The 17,544-nt window shown below is 38.2% G+C and overlaps 1 protein-coding gene across 18 annotated transcripts in view; it reads right to left on the reverse strand.

The window, feature by feature from the left end:
- FHIT (fragile histidine triad diadenosine triphosphatase) overlaps positions 1-17,544 on the reverse strand; it is a 1,451,419-nt gene that overhangs the window by 1,224,057 nt on the left and 209,818 nt on the right. For 10 of the 18 annotated variants that reach the window (XM_073811313.1, XM_073811317.1, XM_073811314.1 and 7 more), the window contains exon 3: positions 15,574-15,624. The exons of 6 other annotated variants lie outside the window; for them this stretch is intronic. The gene's annotated coding sequence lies outside the window, so the exon portion shown is untranslated. The remainder of the gene's footprint in view (positions 1-15,573; positions 15,625-17,544) is intronic. 2 more of the 18 variants (XM_033865220.2, XM_073811307.1) reach the window with 1 other exon arrangement.

A 17,544-nucleotide genomic window follows, 5' to 3' on the forward strand; every position in this document is an offset into this window, starting at 1 on the left:
TCAGCTGTCAGAGTGAAATTTAATTTAGCAGTAACAATAGACAAAGTATGTCAGACTAAGTGCTTGATCAAGAAACTGAAAATTTTTCAATAAAACAGCCTTGATGTCAGTTAAAGCAGAAACCCCAGGTAAAGAATGACTATGCTGAAAATAAATTAAGAAAACATCCCACAGACTTGAGAATAAAAATTCTTTTTTATCCTCCCAACTCACCTTACTCTATGTAAAGTTCAGAGGTTCTTGATTTCAGGAGGTCTTCCAGCCATAATGATGGGCTGGTGAAGACGTTTGTGTCCCTGGATCTAGTGATTATTGTCATGGCTCTGAAGGCCAGAGTCACTCCTATTTAGAAAATCTCTTATATCCTTTTAGATTATGCTTGATTTCTTTTTTTAAAAAATAAATTTAGTTATTTATTTGTTTATTTGGGGCTGTGTTGGGTCTTCTCATTGCAGTGGTTTCTCTTGTTGTAAGCACAGGCTCTAGGCACACGGGCTTCAGTAGTTGTGGCACACGGGCTTAGCTGCTCCGCAGCATGTGGGATCTTCCCGGACCAGGGCTCGAACCCATGTCCCCTGCATTGGCAGGCGGACTAGTAACCACTGCGCCACCAGGGAAGGCTTATGCTTGATCTCTTTTCATCTAATTAATTACATCTCAGGAACCAAGAAGTAATTACATTAAGAACTTGGAGGCATGCCTTCAGAAATGTCACTATGGCTTTCTGTTTGTTTGCTTTAAAGCAAACCGGCACTCTGGAACTTAGTTCAGATTAGCAATTTTGTGCTTTCAGTTAGATACAGTGCAATGGTTCTACTCCTGGTTGCTAGAATAAGAAAGCAGGTGAAAGACATATAGTAATGTGGTTCAATCTCCCCTTCCCTCTCTCTGTCTTTCTCTCTGTCTCTCTCTCCTTTGTATTCTACTTCAGTATAGTGATTTGAGGCCTCTGGGTTTGAGCTGGGAGCATAGAAACTATTGGCAAACGTTTACTTGTTTACCTGAGGGTCAAGTGGGATGAAAAGCAGAACAGGAAGACAGAACTTTCCAAGGACTGGCACTGGTCAAAGCACAGAGAAACGATATGGATCTTCAAAGGGACATTTTTTTCTTTTTCTTTCTTTTTAAAAACTGTTGTCAGTCTAATAAGTGTTGAAGACTATTTGCTAAGCTGTCCAAAGACATAATGATGCTGAGACTGCTCCTTCACTTGTCTACTCTCAAAGGCCCCTGGGAACATCTGCAACATGCGCGCAGGCCTCTTCCAAACAAAAGGAAGGAGGTCCAAAGAGAATGTGCTCTCAAAAAAGCTGTAAACGCATTTAAAGAATTCTGTGAGAGCTCATCAGCTACCTGATTTCCTAGGCAGAGCCTCTTATTACCTTAACCATGATTTAAGACGGGAGCATGTGGGTAGAATAAAGACAGAGGGATGAGAAGTGGAGGAAAAGGAAAGGTGATGAATGATTAATGAAAATCTAGTGATGAATGGAACAAAGATGTTAAAAAGTAATAAAGCATTCATCCCTAGGGTGGAAAACAGGACAAAACAGGACAAAACAAATATGAGTACTAAATTGCCAAAACAGTAAAATAAGAGAGTAGAACAAACAAACAGAGTAGGACAAAGAAATGCCCATTTCAGTATAAGCATTGTTGAAAGGACACAGGGGATTTGGGAACTTAGCATTTACAAGTTATTTGCTTAAACAAAAATAAATTTATGTTGCCTGATTTCCTAAAAGTTACTTACTGATAATGGGCCATTTATGGATAAGAGCCTGCAGCCACCCAGGTATATACGGAAGCCAGACTTTGTGTCTGTTCAACTTTTCTTTCTTTGCGAAATCTGATTCACAGCATTAGAGTGCAGGAGAACCCTCAGTTGCATGGCTCCATCACTAATGAAATGAGCTCCTGGCTTTTCAGAGCAACCATAGGGTATACTCTGGGCTCCCAGAGGAACACTCTGTGTATGAATTACCTATGTGTGTGCACAACCTAAGGGAAAACTCATATGAGGCACAGAGGAAATTTATAAACACAAGCTGCACATTGATAGGAATACAGAAACATACCACAAAGGGGTATAGACACCCAGGTTTTTCCCAAAAGCTGACCTGTACACATGCAAGGGCAAGATACCACAAAACAAGCCCTATGGCAAGACAAGCAATGAGAACAACTGAAAATAATAATGTGTGTGTGATTTACTTATTTTGAATGTTAGTTGAAGGAAAACAAGTTTAACTGGAAGATGAGCTGAGCTCATAAAAACAGTTATGGAGATTATTCAGAAAACTTCTGGACACATGCAAGAACCATGAAGGATGGCAACACATGTTTTGAAAAAATTAGGCCTCATTTCGCATGACAGTTTTGTTTTCTACTTTTCTCTGAATCAGGTGTATCACTCGTACAACTTGCACTCCCATCTCCCATGATTAGGGACACAGCTGGGCTCACATAAGATTCCCTGAAGACAAGGTTCCAAGATTCATTTGTCACTTTGGTATCCAATATGCTCCACAGCTTTCTATGAACTGATCAAATGAATGAGTAAATGAACAAATGAATGATTTGCTGAAATAATATTGTGAAGAATTTTGTAACAGAGGGGCATCATCTTCTACAAAGGCATTGATTTATTCTATAATATCTCTCACAATCGCAAGACTAATCAGCAGATATTGAAAAGCAACACCTGCCTCAGGCAGAAGTGACTTTAAAAAAAAAGTCCTGCCACAAAACATTGAAAACGATGGTAACAAAGCATATTTCAAAGTTGGGCAGTCTACCAAAAAGGGAAAAAGAAGATACGGGAGGAGGTAAAGACTTAGCCCTGGCGGAATCAAGATAGCGTACTAGAAGGACGTGGAATTCATGTCTCCTCACAATTAGGGAACCAACCACACACCCGTGAGGGACCACAGACACCTAAGGGCATGGGAGGAAAACCCAGTGACCGGCTTGCGGGATCCTGGTTCCCAGGCTGGAGGTTAGGCCCAAGCTCCTGTGGTGGGAGCTCCCAAGTCCAAACCGCTGGACAACAGAGAACCTCAGACCCCAGGGAATACCAATCGGAGTGAGGCCTCCTGGAGGTCCTCATCTCAGCACCAAGACCCAGCTGTATCCAACCACCTGCAAAGTCCAGTGCTGGACGACTCAGGCTAAACAACCAGTAAGACAGGAATACAGCACCACCCATTAAAAAAATAAATACATAAATGAAACGACAAAAAAAAAAGTTAGAGACAAAGGAGCAAGGTAAAAACCTACAAGACCAAATAAATGAAGATGAAATAGGCAACCTACCTGAAAAAGAATTCAGAGTAATGATAGCAAAGATGATCCAAAATTTCAGAAACAGAATGGAGAAAATGCAAGAAACATTTAACAAGGATCTAGAAGAACTAAAGAGCAAACAAACAGTGATGAACAACACAATTACTGAAATTAAAAAAACTCTAGAAGGAATCAATACCAGAATAACTGAGGCAGAAGAAAGGATAAGTGAGCTGGAAGATAAAATGGTGGAAATAACTGCCAGGGAGCAGAATAAAGAAAAAAGAATGAAAAGAATTGAGGACAGTCTCAGAGACCTCTGGGGCAACACTAAATGCACCAACATTGGAATTATAGGGGTCCCAGAAGAAGAAGAGAAAAGGAAAGGGTCTGAGAAAATATTTGAAGAGATTATAGTTGAGAACTTCCGTAACGTGGGAAAGGAAATAGTCAATCTAGCCCAGGAAGCACAGAGAGTACCATACCAACCCAAAGAGAAGCATGCCAAGACACATATTATTCAAACTATCAAAAATTAAATACAAAGAAAAAATATTAAAAGCAGCAAGGGAAAAGCAACAAATAACATACAAGGGAATTCCCATAAGGTTACCAGCTGATCTTTCAGCAGAAACTCTGCAAGCCAGAAGGGAGTGGCAGGACATATTTAAAGTGATGAAAGGGAAAAACCTACAACCAAGATTACTCTACCCAGCAAGGATCTCATTCAGATTCAAAGTAGAAATTAAAACTTTTACAGACAAGCAAAAGTTAAGAGAATTCAGCACCACCAAACCAGCTTTACAAAAATACTAAAGGAATGTCTCTACGCAAGAAACACGAGAGAAGGAAAAGACCTACAAAAACAAACCCAAAACAATTAAGAAAATGGTAATAGGAACATACATATCGATAATTACCTTAAATGTTAATGGATTAAATGCTCCAACCAAAAGACACAGACTGGCTGAATGGATACAAAAACAAGACCCATATATATGCTGTCTGCAAGAGACCCACTTCAGATCTGGAACACATACATACTGAAAGTGAGGGGATGGAAAAACATATTCCATGCAAATGGAAATCAAAAGAAAGCTGGAATAGCAATTCTCATATCAGACAAAATAGACTTTAAATTAAAGACTATTACAAGAGACAAAGAAGGACACTACATAATGATCAAGGGATCAATCCAAGAAGAAGACATAACAATTGTAAATATTTATGCATCCAACATAGGAGCACCTAAATACATAAGGCAAATGCTAACAGTCATAAAAGGGGAAATAGACAGTAACACAAGCATAGTAGGGGACTTTAACACCCCACTTTCACCAATGGACAGATCATCCAAAGCGAAAATAAATAAGGAAACAAAAACTTTAAATGACACATTACACAAGATGGACTTAATTGATATTTATAGGCCATTTCATCCAAAAACAACAGAATACACTTTCTTCTCAAGTGTCCATGGAACATTCTCCAGGATAGACCATTTCATGGGTCACAAAACAAGCCTTGGTAAATTGAAGATTTGAAATTGTATCAAGTATCTTTTCCAACCACAACGCTATGAGACTAGATATCAATTACAGGAAAAAAATCTAAAAAATACAAACACATGAAGGCTAAACAGTACAGTACTAAATAACCAAGAGATCACTGAAGAAATCAAAGAGGAAATCAAAAATTACCTAGAAACAAATGACAATGAAAACCCGATGACCCAAAACCCATGGGATACAGCAAAAGCAGTTCTAAGAGGAAAGTTTATAGCAATACAATCCTACCTCAAGAAACAAGAAACATCTCAAATACAGAACCTAACCTTAAACCTAAAGCAATTAGAGAAAGATGAACAACAACAACAACAAAAAAACAAAGTTAGCGAAAGGAAAGAAATCATAAAGATCAGATCAGAAATAAATGAAAAAGAAAGGAAGGAAACAATGACAAAGATCAATAAATCTAAAAGCTGGTTCATTGAGAAGATAAACAAAATTTTTAAACCATTAGCCAAGTCATCAAGAAAACAAGGGAGAAGACTCAAATCAACAGAATTAGAAATGAAAAAGAAGAAGTAACAACTGACACTGCAGAAATACAAAGGATCATGAGAGACTACTACAAGCAACTATATGCCAATAAAATGGACAAGCTGGAAGAAATGGACAAATTCTTAGAAAAGCACAACCTTCCAAGACTGAACCAGGAAGAAATTGAAAATATAAACAGACCAATCACAAGCACTGAAATTGAAACTGTGAGTAAAAATCTTCCAACAAAGAAAAGCCCAGGACCAGATGGCTTCACAGGCAAATTCTATTAAACATTTAGAGAAGAGCTAACATCTATCCTTCTCAAACTCTTCCAAAATATAGCAGAGGGAGGAACACTCCCAAACTCACTCTCTGAGGCCACCATCACCCTGATATCAAAACCAGACAAAGATGTCACAAACAAATGAAACTACAGGCCAATATCTCTGATGAACAGAGATGCAAAAATACTCAACAAAATACTATAAACAGAATCCAACGGCACATTAAAAGGATCATACACCATGATCAACTGGGGTTTATCCCAGGAATGCACAGATTCTTCAATATATGCAAATCAATCATTGTGATACACCATATTAACAAATTGAAGGCTAAAAACCGTATGCTAAACTCAATAGATGCAGAAAAAGCTTTGAACAAAATTCAACACCCATTTATGATAAAAACTCCCCAGAGAGTAGGCACAGAGGGAACATACCTCAACATAATAAAGGCCATATATGACAAAGCCACAGCCAGCATCGTTCTCAATGGTGAAAAACTGAAACCATTTCCTCTAAGATCAGGAACAAGACAAGGTTGCCCACTGTCACCACTATTATTCAACATAGTTTTGTAAGTTTTAGCCACAGCAGTCAGAGAAGAAAAACAAATAAAAGGAATCCAAATCAGAAAAGAAGTCAAACTGTCACTGTTTGCAGATGACATGATACTATACATAGAAAATCGTAAAGATGCTACCAGAAAACTACTAGAGCTAACCAATGAACTAGGTAAAGTAGCAGGGTACAAAATTAATGCACAGAAATCTCTTGCATTCCTATAGACTAATGATGAAAAACCTGAAAGAGAAATTAAGGAAACACTCCCATTTACCATTGCAACAAAAAGAATAAAATGCCTAGGAATAAACCTACCTAAGGAGACAAAAGACCTGTATGCAGAAAACTATAAGACAGTGATGAAAGAAATTAAAGATGATACAAGCAGATGGAGAGATATACCAGGTTCTTGGTTTGGAAGAATAAATATTGTGAAAATGACTATACTACCCAAAGCAATCTACAGATTCAGTGCAATCAAACTACCAATGTCATTTTTCACAGAACTAGGACAAAAAATTTCACAATTTGTATGGAAACACAGAAGACCCTGAATAGCCAAAGCAATCTTGAGAAAGAAAGCAGAGCTGGAGGAAGCAGGCTTCTGGACTTCGGACTATACTACACAGCTACAGTAATCCAGACAGTATGGTACTGGCACAAAAACAGAAATATAGATCAATGGAACAGGATAGAAAGCCCAGAGATAAACCCAAGCACTTATGGTCACCTAATCTTTGATAAAGAAGGCAAGATTATACAATGGAGAAAGACAGCCTCTTCAATAAGTGGTGCTGGGAAAACTGGACAGCTACATGTAAAAGAATGAAATTAGAATACTTTCTAACACCATACACAAAAATAAACTCAAAATGGATTAAAGAACTAAATGTAAGGCCAGACACTATCAAACTCAGAGGAAAACATAGGCAGAACACTCTGTGACATAAATCACAGCAAGATCCTCTTTGACCCACCTGCTAGAGAAATGGAAATAAAAGCAAAAATAAACAAATGGGACCTAATGAAACTTAAAAGCTTTTGCACAGCAAAGGAAACCATAAACAAGACGAAAAGACAACCCTCAGAGTGGAAGAAAATATTTGCAAATGAAGCAACTGACAAAGGATTAATCTCCAAAATGTACAAGCCATTCATACATCTCAATTTCAAAAGAACAAACAACCCAATCCAAAAATGGGCAGAAGACCTAAAGAGACATTTCTCCAAAGAAGATATACAGATTGCCAACAAATACATGAAAGGATGCTCAACATCACTAATCATTAGAGAAATGCAAATCAAAACCACAATGAGGTGTCACCTCACACCAGTCAGAATGGCCATCATCAAAAAATCTACAAACAATAAATGCTGGAGAGGGTGTGGAGAAAAGGGAACCCTCTTGCACTGTTGGTGGGAATGTAAATTGATACAGCCACTATGGAGAACAGTATGGAGTTTCCTTAAAAAACTAAAACTAGAACTGCCATATGACCCAGCAATCCCACTACTGGGCATATACCCTGAGAAAACCATAATTCAAAAAGAGTCATGTACCATAATGTTCATTGCAGCACTATTTACAATAGCCAGGACATGGTAGCATTTACAATAGCCAGGACATGGTAGCAACCTACATGTCCATCTACAGATGAATGGATAAAGAAGATATGGCACATATATACAATGGAATATTACTCAGCCATAAAAAGAAACGAAATTGAGCTATTTGTAGTGAGGTAGATGGACCTAGAGTATGTCATACAGAGTGAAGTAAGTCAGAAAGAGAAAAACAAATGCCGTATGCTAACACAAATATATGGAATCTAAAAAAAAAATGGTTCTGATGAACCTAGGGGCCCGACAGAAATTAAGACACAGATGTAGAGAATGGACTTGAGGACACGGGGAGGGGGAAGGGAAGCTGAGACAAAGTGAGAGAGTGGCATGGACATATATACACTACCAAATGTAAAACAGCTAGTGGGAAGCAGCCGCAGAGCACAGGGAGATCAGCTGGATGCTTTGTGACCACCTGAAGGGATGGGATATGGAGGGTGGGAGGAAGATGCAAGAGCGAGGGTTTATGGGGACATACGTATGCGTATAGCTCATTCACTTTGTTATATAGCAGAAACTAACACAACACTGTAAAGCAATTATACTCCAATAAAGATGTTAAGAAAAGGAAAAGGAGGAGACAATAGCAACAGCTCTACTGGAATTCAAGGAGAGGACTAGAGCACTAAGACAAATCAATAGCAATAATAAAAACAGCAGCAATTACTTATTAGTCACTATGTGTCAGGCAGTATATAGGCATAACCTAAATTAATTTTCATAAAATTTCTTTAGGTAAGTACTTTTATCACCTTCATTTTACATACTGAACCTGAGCCTGAGAAATGGTAAGGAATTTTCCCAAAGTCCCCCCAGCTAGTAAGTGATAGAACCAGAACTTAAATACACATTTGTCTGTCTGACTCCAAAAGAGGCCCTAATCAATACAGCACTAGTACAAGGGACTAATCATGGAAAGAAAGGCTTGGGTTTTGTTTTCCCAATTTAGAAATGATGCAGGACAATTCTAGAACCTTTACTTGTGATCAAGTGGTAAACCAACTAGCTCTTAAATAATTTAAACACCATGTACGTTTATCACCTACCTTAAAGAAGTAAATGTCCAATTTTCAGTTTCTCTAAAGAGTTATTTAATTCTGGGTTTCCTAAGTTTGACCACAAAGGGGATTTGACTGTGAAACCTTTCCTAAGGCCCATGAGATTGTTGGTCAGTCAGATATCCATAACAGACAGTCTATCAACCTGATATATCATTCCAGCAATGGAAGTTCAAAGCAAAGATTTTTAAGGCTACTAAGATAAGGTAAAATGAATCTTTCCAATATTCTTTCCTTTGCTACAGAACCAAGTTAGCAAAAACTAAATTATAAATCACAGTGTGTGTAATTTAATCACATATTTACCTTAAAAAAAATTTTTTTTGGTCCTTCTCTCATGTAGAGAACAAATATGTATTCTCATTTAAACCTCTGTTGTAACTATTCCCATTGTCCCCAGGCTCCTCATTCTCTTTCAATGTGTCTATCTTCAGTAAAACACAAATAGTTCAGCTTGATTGCACAGCTGATAAACCTTAAAGATAATAAACTGGACAGAGTAGCAGTGAGATTCTAAATTAGACAGACCAGCAGTCATCCTCACAGTAATGGAATAAATAAAGCATGAACAATTAAATTAAATGACAATTTCTGATTTGAAGTCTGGTTTTCCTGTTTTTACTCAGTAGAAAAATTAGGCTGTACTGGCCTTCCTTAGGAGGAACTTTCCTTAGAAGGGATCTGTGTGCTTATTTTTTACATATAAAATATCTGATATATCAGCTACAATGCACCCTTATCTCCCTCATAATTAACTTTAAGTATGTATTGCCTTTATATTATATCCAACACAATATATTTTAGATCAGTTTGAACAGTTAAGATTGGTTATAAAGAATTTTTCTTCATTAGTTGGACTTAAAACTATTTTGGCAAGTCCCCAACATAAAACGGTTCAGTCATGTTATTTTCCTTTTTATTCCTTCAAATGTTATAAGGTACTATTCTATGTCTGGTAGGGGCATGCAGGAGGCGGGAGGGAGGAAGGAATGAACAGACCTATAGTATATTTTGAAAATAAGACAAATCAATAAGTATATTTTGAGTCTCTTCAACATATTGCCTAGGAGGTCTAATAGATAACCACGTATGGGAACAGAAACAGAATCTCATCTAATGATATTCCAAAAATTTAGTGACTTGTAGGTTCTTTCACACTTATACTCTGCATAGTGTGATACTATGTAGCACATTTAATGCTCTTTATGCCTTGGTGTTTTAATGTAAAAGGAAATTCTTTGCTCTATAGCTTTAAACATTATCCGGGAGCTGGCTCCCATGGACGCCTTTCACATTCCTACTCAGAACTCTCAGAGAAAAGCTGTCATTTCTTGTTCTATTCAAGTCAGACTACCTCGTCTCCAGACGCCAAGAGTAAAAGGAATATCTAAGATAACACCTTCATTTATTCATATGATTTTCATCTTGGACAGTATTATAAAAGCCAGTCATAAATTGGGAAAATAATGGGATAATGTGACATATATTATAAAATGAAATTTATGATCCAAACAGAATAGAAGAGATACTGCTGCACACGAGGGTTATATTCCTGTCATCAACAAGTGTCTTTGCACATGACCTACACATAAATCTCTTTCTAAGGAAGAAAAAGGAGGGAGAAGGCTAAACTCTAAAGGGCTCACTTTTACAAACATATATAATACTTAGCATTTTCATATGAAATTCAACCTTGTTCTGCCTAAAAGAAAACCTAATCAAACAACAGAGAAGCAAACTCTAAATACTAATTTTATTCCACTTAGCACTTGAAAATGAATACACTAGGTCTTGAAAGAGGCCCAGCTAAGACTTCTACTAAGCTTTAAATTATCTGGTAAAACTGAGTTTTCTTTCTGGAGGGAAGAGCTTCTGTCTGGGTTTTCTTTTTCTTTTTAAGGAAAAGAAATCTGTATAATTATACGTCTATGTTTACATGTGTGGAACAAAGTATGGATAAAGAAAGAAAAATGGACCATCAAGAAGCTAGTTATCACTAAGTACGTAAAGGTGTAATAGTCTAACAACGCCAACGAAATACATACTGTAACAACACTGTAATTTAAACCAAGCTATCAAAATATTTCAAAAGAGAACAAATTTTATGATTTTTAAAATGAAATACGATCATTGCTATTAACAATATGCTATAAAATAAATATACTAGACATAGCTTCTGTTAATAACTACTACAGTTTCTCAGGAAACAATCTTTACAGAGCAAGTCTGATTAATGTACAAGAGACAGCTTTTCTTCTTTGAGCCCTAACCATATGCCATTGTTTCCAAGAGAGTGTTTATAAAAGCTATAAAGATGATAATGTTTTAAACGTCACCTTGCCTATATTTAGCAATTGTCAATACAAAATATCTCTTATTTTACTTTCTCTCCACCCTCTATTGCCTAGTTAGACATTATTTTTCCATCTCTATATAGGTTGGTCTTCCTAAACAGGAAAATAACCAACATAATCTTACACACAAAATTTGACGACATTTCTTTCAGAGTAATATGACCTGTTTGACATCTGAAGATCAAGACAGGGATAATGATTTATTAGGTCAAACCACACAGGACTTATATATAATAAGCTGCAAGACAAAGCTTATTAAATGATTCCACTAGTCACATAACTGAATATAAAAGGGGAAACGTTTCACTGACTTTGGTCAAACATGATAGTTGCCGCAGTAGATTAAAGGTCCCAGAAGTACTCTTAGTTAGGTTGGGGACCAAATGTCACTCCATATGATTTTGTTCTTCATGGGCAATGTCTCCAAAGGGCTAGATTTGTAAAAATCTAGCCTGAACCCAGGTATGAATTTTGTTTTGCTTTTCCCTTTTGAGTGGATAAGCACTTGGTGCATGAAAATATCACCTTTCTTTCTTATCAACAAAAGCACTAACAAACAGAATTCAGAAGAATTCAGATTTACAGATCAAGAAATATGGCAAATGTTCTCAGTGTCAGAACAAATATGAAATTATCCAGGAAGTAAATAATAAGTTTCTGGAACATCCAAATGTTGGCTCTCCTACTTGCCATCTACCAAAGCATGGAGAAAAGTAAGAAACAGAAATAACAGAAGCTCAAATTACTCATGTGGTGCTTCTTAATATATCTGTTGACTATCTTCTGTGGGAAAAGATTGCAATAAATAGGAAAAGATGTGGTGATTATATGTAGCTTCTGTTTCTGCAGTTCCAGCCCCTAAGTTTTATTTTCCAAATAGCCAAGGACTGCAGTTATCAAAAAGATAACCCTTTCCAAATTAAGGGAATAATAATGGAAAGAAATAATTGTTAAATAAATAAAAGTAAACATATATTTTGCCATATTATATATTATTTACATTTTATATGTTATGTGCATAAAATTTTATTGATATATACTCCTAAAAGTTAAAATCTTGGTTGCCACTGAGTAATAAAATCAGAAGTCATTTTTATTTTTACCTCTATACTTTTATGCATTTTCTGTTGCTCTACAATGAAGATGGAATGATTTTATACTCAGGGGAAGAAGGGGACATTCTTCTCCTAGCACCACACCCACGTCAAGAAGAAGAAGCATGAGTACGAAGAGGGGACAGAAATATGATAAAAGAGCCTGCTTTATCCTCTTCATCTGCCATTTTTCCTCTTCCTCTCTTCTCTGCTTTCCTCGGCAGAAGCCATGAGTTCTTCTGGGGTATGGGCTGACTCCCTCCTCCAGCACTGACCAGTGTGCCTCTGATTCTCACCAAGCCTTGGTTTTCCCTTCTACAGAATGAAGATAATAATAGTACTTATCTCCTAAGAAGTCCAGGCAAGATAATGCAAGTACAGTTCTTAGCACAGGGCCTGGCTCAAAGAGAGGACTCAACAATGTTAAATGCACATTTCTTCACCAGTCTTGCCAGATCTGGGAAATCTTAAGACTTACAAAATACTTTATGACATACAATATGCTTAAACAAACAGTAAGTAAATTAATCTATAAACTGAAAGTAAAATTCAGAGCTGAAATTCAAGCCTTATCCTCCTCATGCCTGAGTTTGATAACCAAACAGCACTTTTGAGCTGGACTGACCCAGTGGTGTGCTGAAGCCACCTCTAGACTTATAAGACCCCATTGTTAAATTTCAAGAATTTTGCAAGCCAGTTGTTAAACACAGCCATTATTTAATTAATTTATTTATTTTTTATATTTCTGACCAGTAGCTTCTTCTTTTTTTTTTAACATCTTTATTGGAGTCTAATTGCTTTACAATGGTGTGCTAGTTTCTACATTATAACAAAGTGAATCAGCTATACATATACATATATCCCCATAACTCCTCCCTCTTGCGTCTCCCTGCTACCCTCCCTATCCCACCCCTCTAGGTGGTCACAGAGCACTGAGCTGATCTCCCTGTGCTATGCGGCTGCTTCCCACTAGCTATCTATTTTACATTTGGTAGTGTATATATGTCCATGCCACTCTCTCACTTCATCCCAGCTTACCCTTCCCCCTCCCCATGTCCTCAAGTCCATTCTCTATGTCTGTCTCTATGTCTTTATTCCTGTCATGCCCCTACGTTCTTCAGAACCATTTTTTTTAGATTCCATATATATAACAAAGCCATTATTAAAAATTAAGTTATATAATTTTATAAACTATAATATGTAATTCACAATTAAGTAAAAATATTTTAAAAGGGTAATAAATACACAAAACTCATCACTTTCCAATTCTTTTACTATCATCTTTACTCTTAAGGTTACTTGCATCTATTATAGCTGTATGGTGGAAATGCTGTTTAACGTACTGCTATTCTGCATCTCTGCCCAAGTCCACTTTCAGTCAAGTCAAATCGGTAGTTTAAAAATGGCCAAATTGGGCTTCCGTGGTGGCGCGGTGGTTGGGGGTACGCCTGCCAGTGCAGGGGACGCGGGTTCGCGCCCCGGTCCGGGAGGATCCCACGTGCCGCGGAGCGGCTGGGCCCGTGAGCCATGGCCGCTAAGCCTGCGCGTCCGGAGCCTGTGCTCCGCAACGGGAGAGGCCGTGGCGGTGAGGGGCCCGCGTACCGGAAAAAAAAAAAAAAAAAAAAAAAAAAAGAGGCCAAATTGGCAAATGCTACAAATCAAGATTTGATATTGTTTTGTTCATTTGAGAGAGATGGAGAATATGCATATCAGACTTAAAAGTGTGCCACATCTGTAGCTGTTAACTCTGAGTAGAACAAAAAAAAATTATTGATGTATTCTTCCAGCATTTAAAACTATTATACAATATTTTTCACAGAACTACACTTGTTCATCAATTGCAAACATAGAGTGGCTATGGATTCAAGAGTTTGACAAAATCAACAATAGTGTTATATGAGAATCTATTGGCTTCTGGAACTTACAATAAAGAGTAGTGATTATTTCATTATTATTTATAAATTATAGCTACATATCCTTTACATCAGTAAAATTTATAATAAATGCACACATGCGCACACACACATTCTTTTCCTGGAGAGCCGGTGGTTAAAAACTTACCAGCACACCACTAAGCTAACCATTGCTTTAACCTACAAGGAACCTATAAGCTCTCAGCAGAGCTCCAGGCCCATCTTCAAAGCACTAAAGGTGGGGTTTAAAAGGTTTTAGCTTCAGTTGAGTCTACCCAACTGGATTATTATATTTAAATACGGTACACTGAATATCCCCCTCCTGCATGATGATAAAGCAAGCATATAGAGCTTCAAGTTCCGCCATAATTATGGAAAATTTACTATCTAGAAACCCAAATTTGGTAAAGTCAGGATAGCTTTCTACAACTCATGAAAGCACTAAAAGGTAAGTAAAATATGCCCTTCTCTGCCTCCAAGAGCAGGGAGAAAAACCACATTATCCTATAACACAAGAGAAGTGGTACGGGTAGGTACAAAATGCTAGGAGAAGACTGGGGAAAGAGCCATGAGTTTGGAACCCAGGTCCTGGTCAATGGCAACTATGTCGTCTGCCTCAAAGCAAACGAGAGAAAGGAGGAACGTCCCAGATAGAAGGAAAAATCTGAGCAGTATAGCTGAACGGTTAGGAGGAAGGATTCTAGAATCAGACAGCCTGGGTTCAAACCCAGGCTCCCCTACTCACTATGTAAACTTGGGCAAGTTACTCACTATGTAAACTTGGGCAAGCCTCTGTTTCTATCTGCAAAAGGAGGATGGTAACTTCTTGCTCAGACCACAGTAGTGAGAATCAAATGAGATTACATACGTAAAGTGCTTAGAACAGTGCCACACAATTGGCCGATAAATGTAACTACTACCGTGATCATTGTTGTCAGACTCAAGTGTTGAAAAGGTTATCTTTAGGTGTTGTGGGGAAGGCTGCAGGAATTGGGTAGAACATTGCAATCAGAGGAAAGAGAATAAGCAAAAAACACAGAAGACATGTTGGGGACCAGTTAGTGAGCCCGGAGGCACGAGAACGGGCCTCATGTGGGCCAAGGCCATGCACCGCCACAGCAGATAAGGCTGGAAGACTAGACCAGCAGTCAGCCAGAAGATGTCAGATACACAGCCATTCCTCCCCCTCTTCTGAGAAAATACAAAGCTGAGTTTTTAAGATGGCCTTATCATTTTTCTCTTGACAGGTACTGTAAATTGTGCCTCTGATATATTTCTGAAGAGCCTATAGGGGGATGATAAATCAGGTGATGTTACATATATTCATCAGTACATTAATTGTTATTAAATACTCACAACACCTAAAATTGATCTGCACCAAGATTTACTGCTCTGACGGAAATCCACCTGGAAAAGAATACATGATAATTAAGAAGAATGACCACAGATTTGCAGCAATGTGAGGACTATAAACAAGATTTAAACTCCTCCCTGAGGGAATAACTAGATGATGTTTATTCTGTAGATGAACAATGTGATTGTAACAATGGAAGAGATTGATGAGATTTTTTTTTCCCCTGTGGGAGTTTGATTTAGCCAGCTATCTCAGGTAATAGTAGGATGCAGGACTAAGTAGTCCAGCACCACTTGAAAATTCTTTGTAAAGGGTAAATAGCACATATCCTCAGTGACCTGGAAAAATAGATTATAAGTCAAGTGGGCACAAACTGGCACAGAAGCTGCAAACTGGCATAAAAGCAACCAGAATTGAAGAAAACAATTTTTTTCTAAATTAGCCACAACTGAATTCAACCAAATTAGAGAGAAAAGGGACAAGGAGAGTCATCTTATCATGGAGAAGGGAATAAATCATTCTCTTTTTGTAGGCTTTCGGCCTGTAGGCTGCTGTATGGGTCTAACAGGTAATTTTTAGTAATCTCTCCTGTCCAGGAAATGAAGAATCACCTGGCCTCAGTAAACACACAAACTAAAAGCAAGGCAACATTAGCCTTACAGATTCTAGCTACTTAAAGTATAAGAAGATATCAGCTGGGACCTTGTTAGAAACACAAAATCTTGGGCCCCACCCTAGATCTCCTGAATCAGAATCTGCACTTTTAACAATAATCCCCAGGAATCTAGGTGATCTCTTTGCACACTGAAGTTTAAGAAGCACTGATCTAGGACTTCCCTGGTGGCACAGTGGTTAAGACGCCACCTGCCAATGCAGGGGACACGGGTTCGATCCCTGGTCCGGGAAGATCCCACATGCCCTGGAGCAACTAAGCCCGGGTGCCACAACTACTGAGCCTCCGCTCTAGAGCCCGTGAGCCACAACTACTGGGGCCCATGAACCACAACTACTGAAGCCTGCACGTCTAGAGCCCATGTTCTGCAACAAGAGAAGACAGCAATGAGAAGCTCGTGCACCACAATGAAGAGTAGCCCCTACTCGTCACAACTAGAGAAAGCCTGTGCGAAGCAACAAAGACCCAATGCAGCCAAAAATAAATTTAAAAATTAAAAGAAAAAAGCACTGGGGCTTCCCTGGTAGCGCAGTGGTTGAGGGTCCGCCTGCCAATTCAGGGGACACGGGTTCGTGCCCTGTTCCGGGAGGATTCCACATGCTGCAGAGCGGCTGGGCCCGTGAGCCATGGTCGCTGAGCCTGCGCTCCACAATGGGAGAGGCCACAACAGTGAGTGCCCCGTGTACCGAAAAAAAAAGCACTGATCTAGAGAGCTAGACCTTCATTCGTTCATTCATTCATTCAATAAACTTTCAAGATCTGTACTGCTAATATGATAGGTAGCCACTAGCCACACATGGATATTTAAATTTCAATTAATTAAAATTAAATCAAGTTTTAATTTAATTTCAGGGGTTCATTGGAACTAACCACAATTTAAGTGTTCAATTAGCACAGGTAGGTAGTGTCTACCAGATATGTTTCCATCATCACAGAAATTTCTATTGGATATAGTTGATTTAGACACTTGGGACACACCACTGAAGAAAGAAGAGAAAGATTCTTATGCTCATGAAGCTTAGATTCTAGCAGCAGGGAAGCAGATAATAAACAGTAAACAACTTAAGTGACTAAATTAAAGGTATGTTGGATGGTTAAATGCTAAAGACAAATATTAAAAATAGAGCAGCCTTGGTAGTTCCCTGGTGGCCTAGTGGTTAGGATTCCAGGCTTTCACTGCCGTGGCCTGGGATCAATCCCTGGTCAGGGAACTGAGATCCCACGAGTACACAGTGCGGCCAAAAAAAAAAAAAAAAAACAAAAACCTAGAGCAGCCTTAGAAGGATCAGGAAGATGGAGG

The sequence above is a fragment of the Tursiops truncatus genome, chromosome 10 (genome assembly GCF_011762595.2).
Source record: "Tursiops truncatus isolate mTurTru1 chromosome 10, mTurTru1.mat.Y, whole genome shotgun sequence".
NCBI lineage: Eukaryota > Metazoa > Chordata > Mammalia > Artiodactyla > Delphinidae > Tursiops > Tursiops truncatus.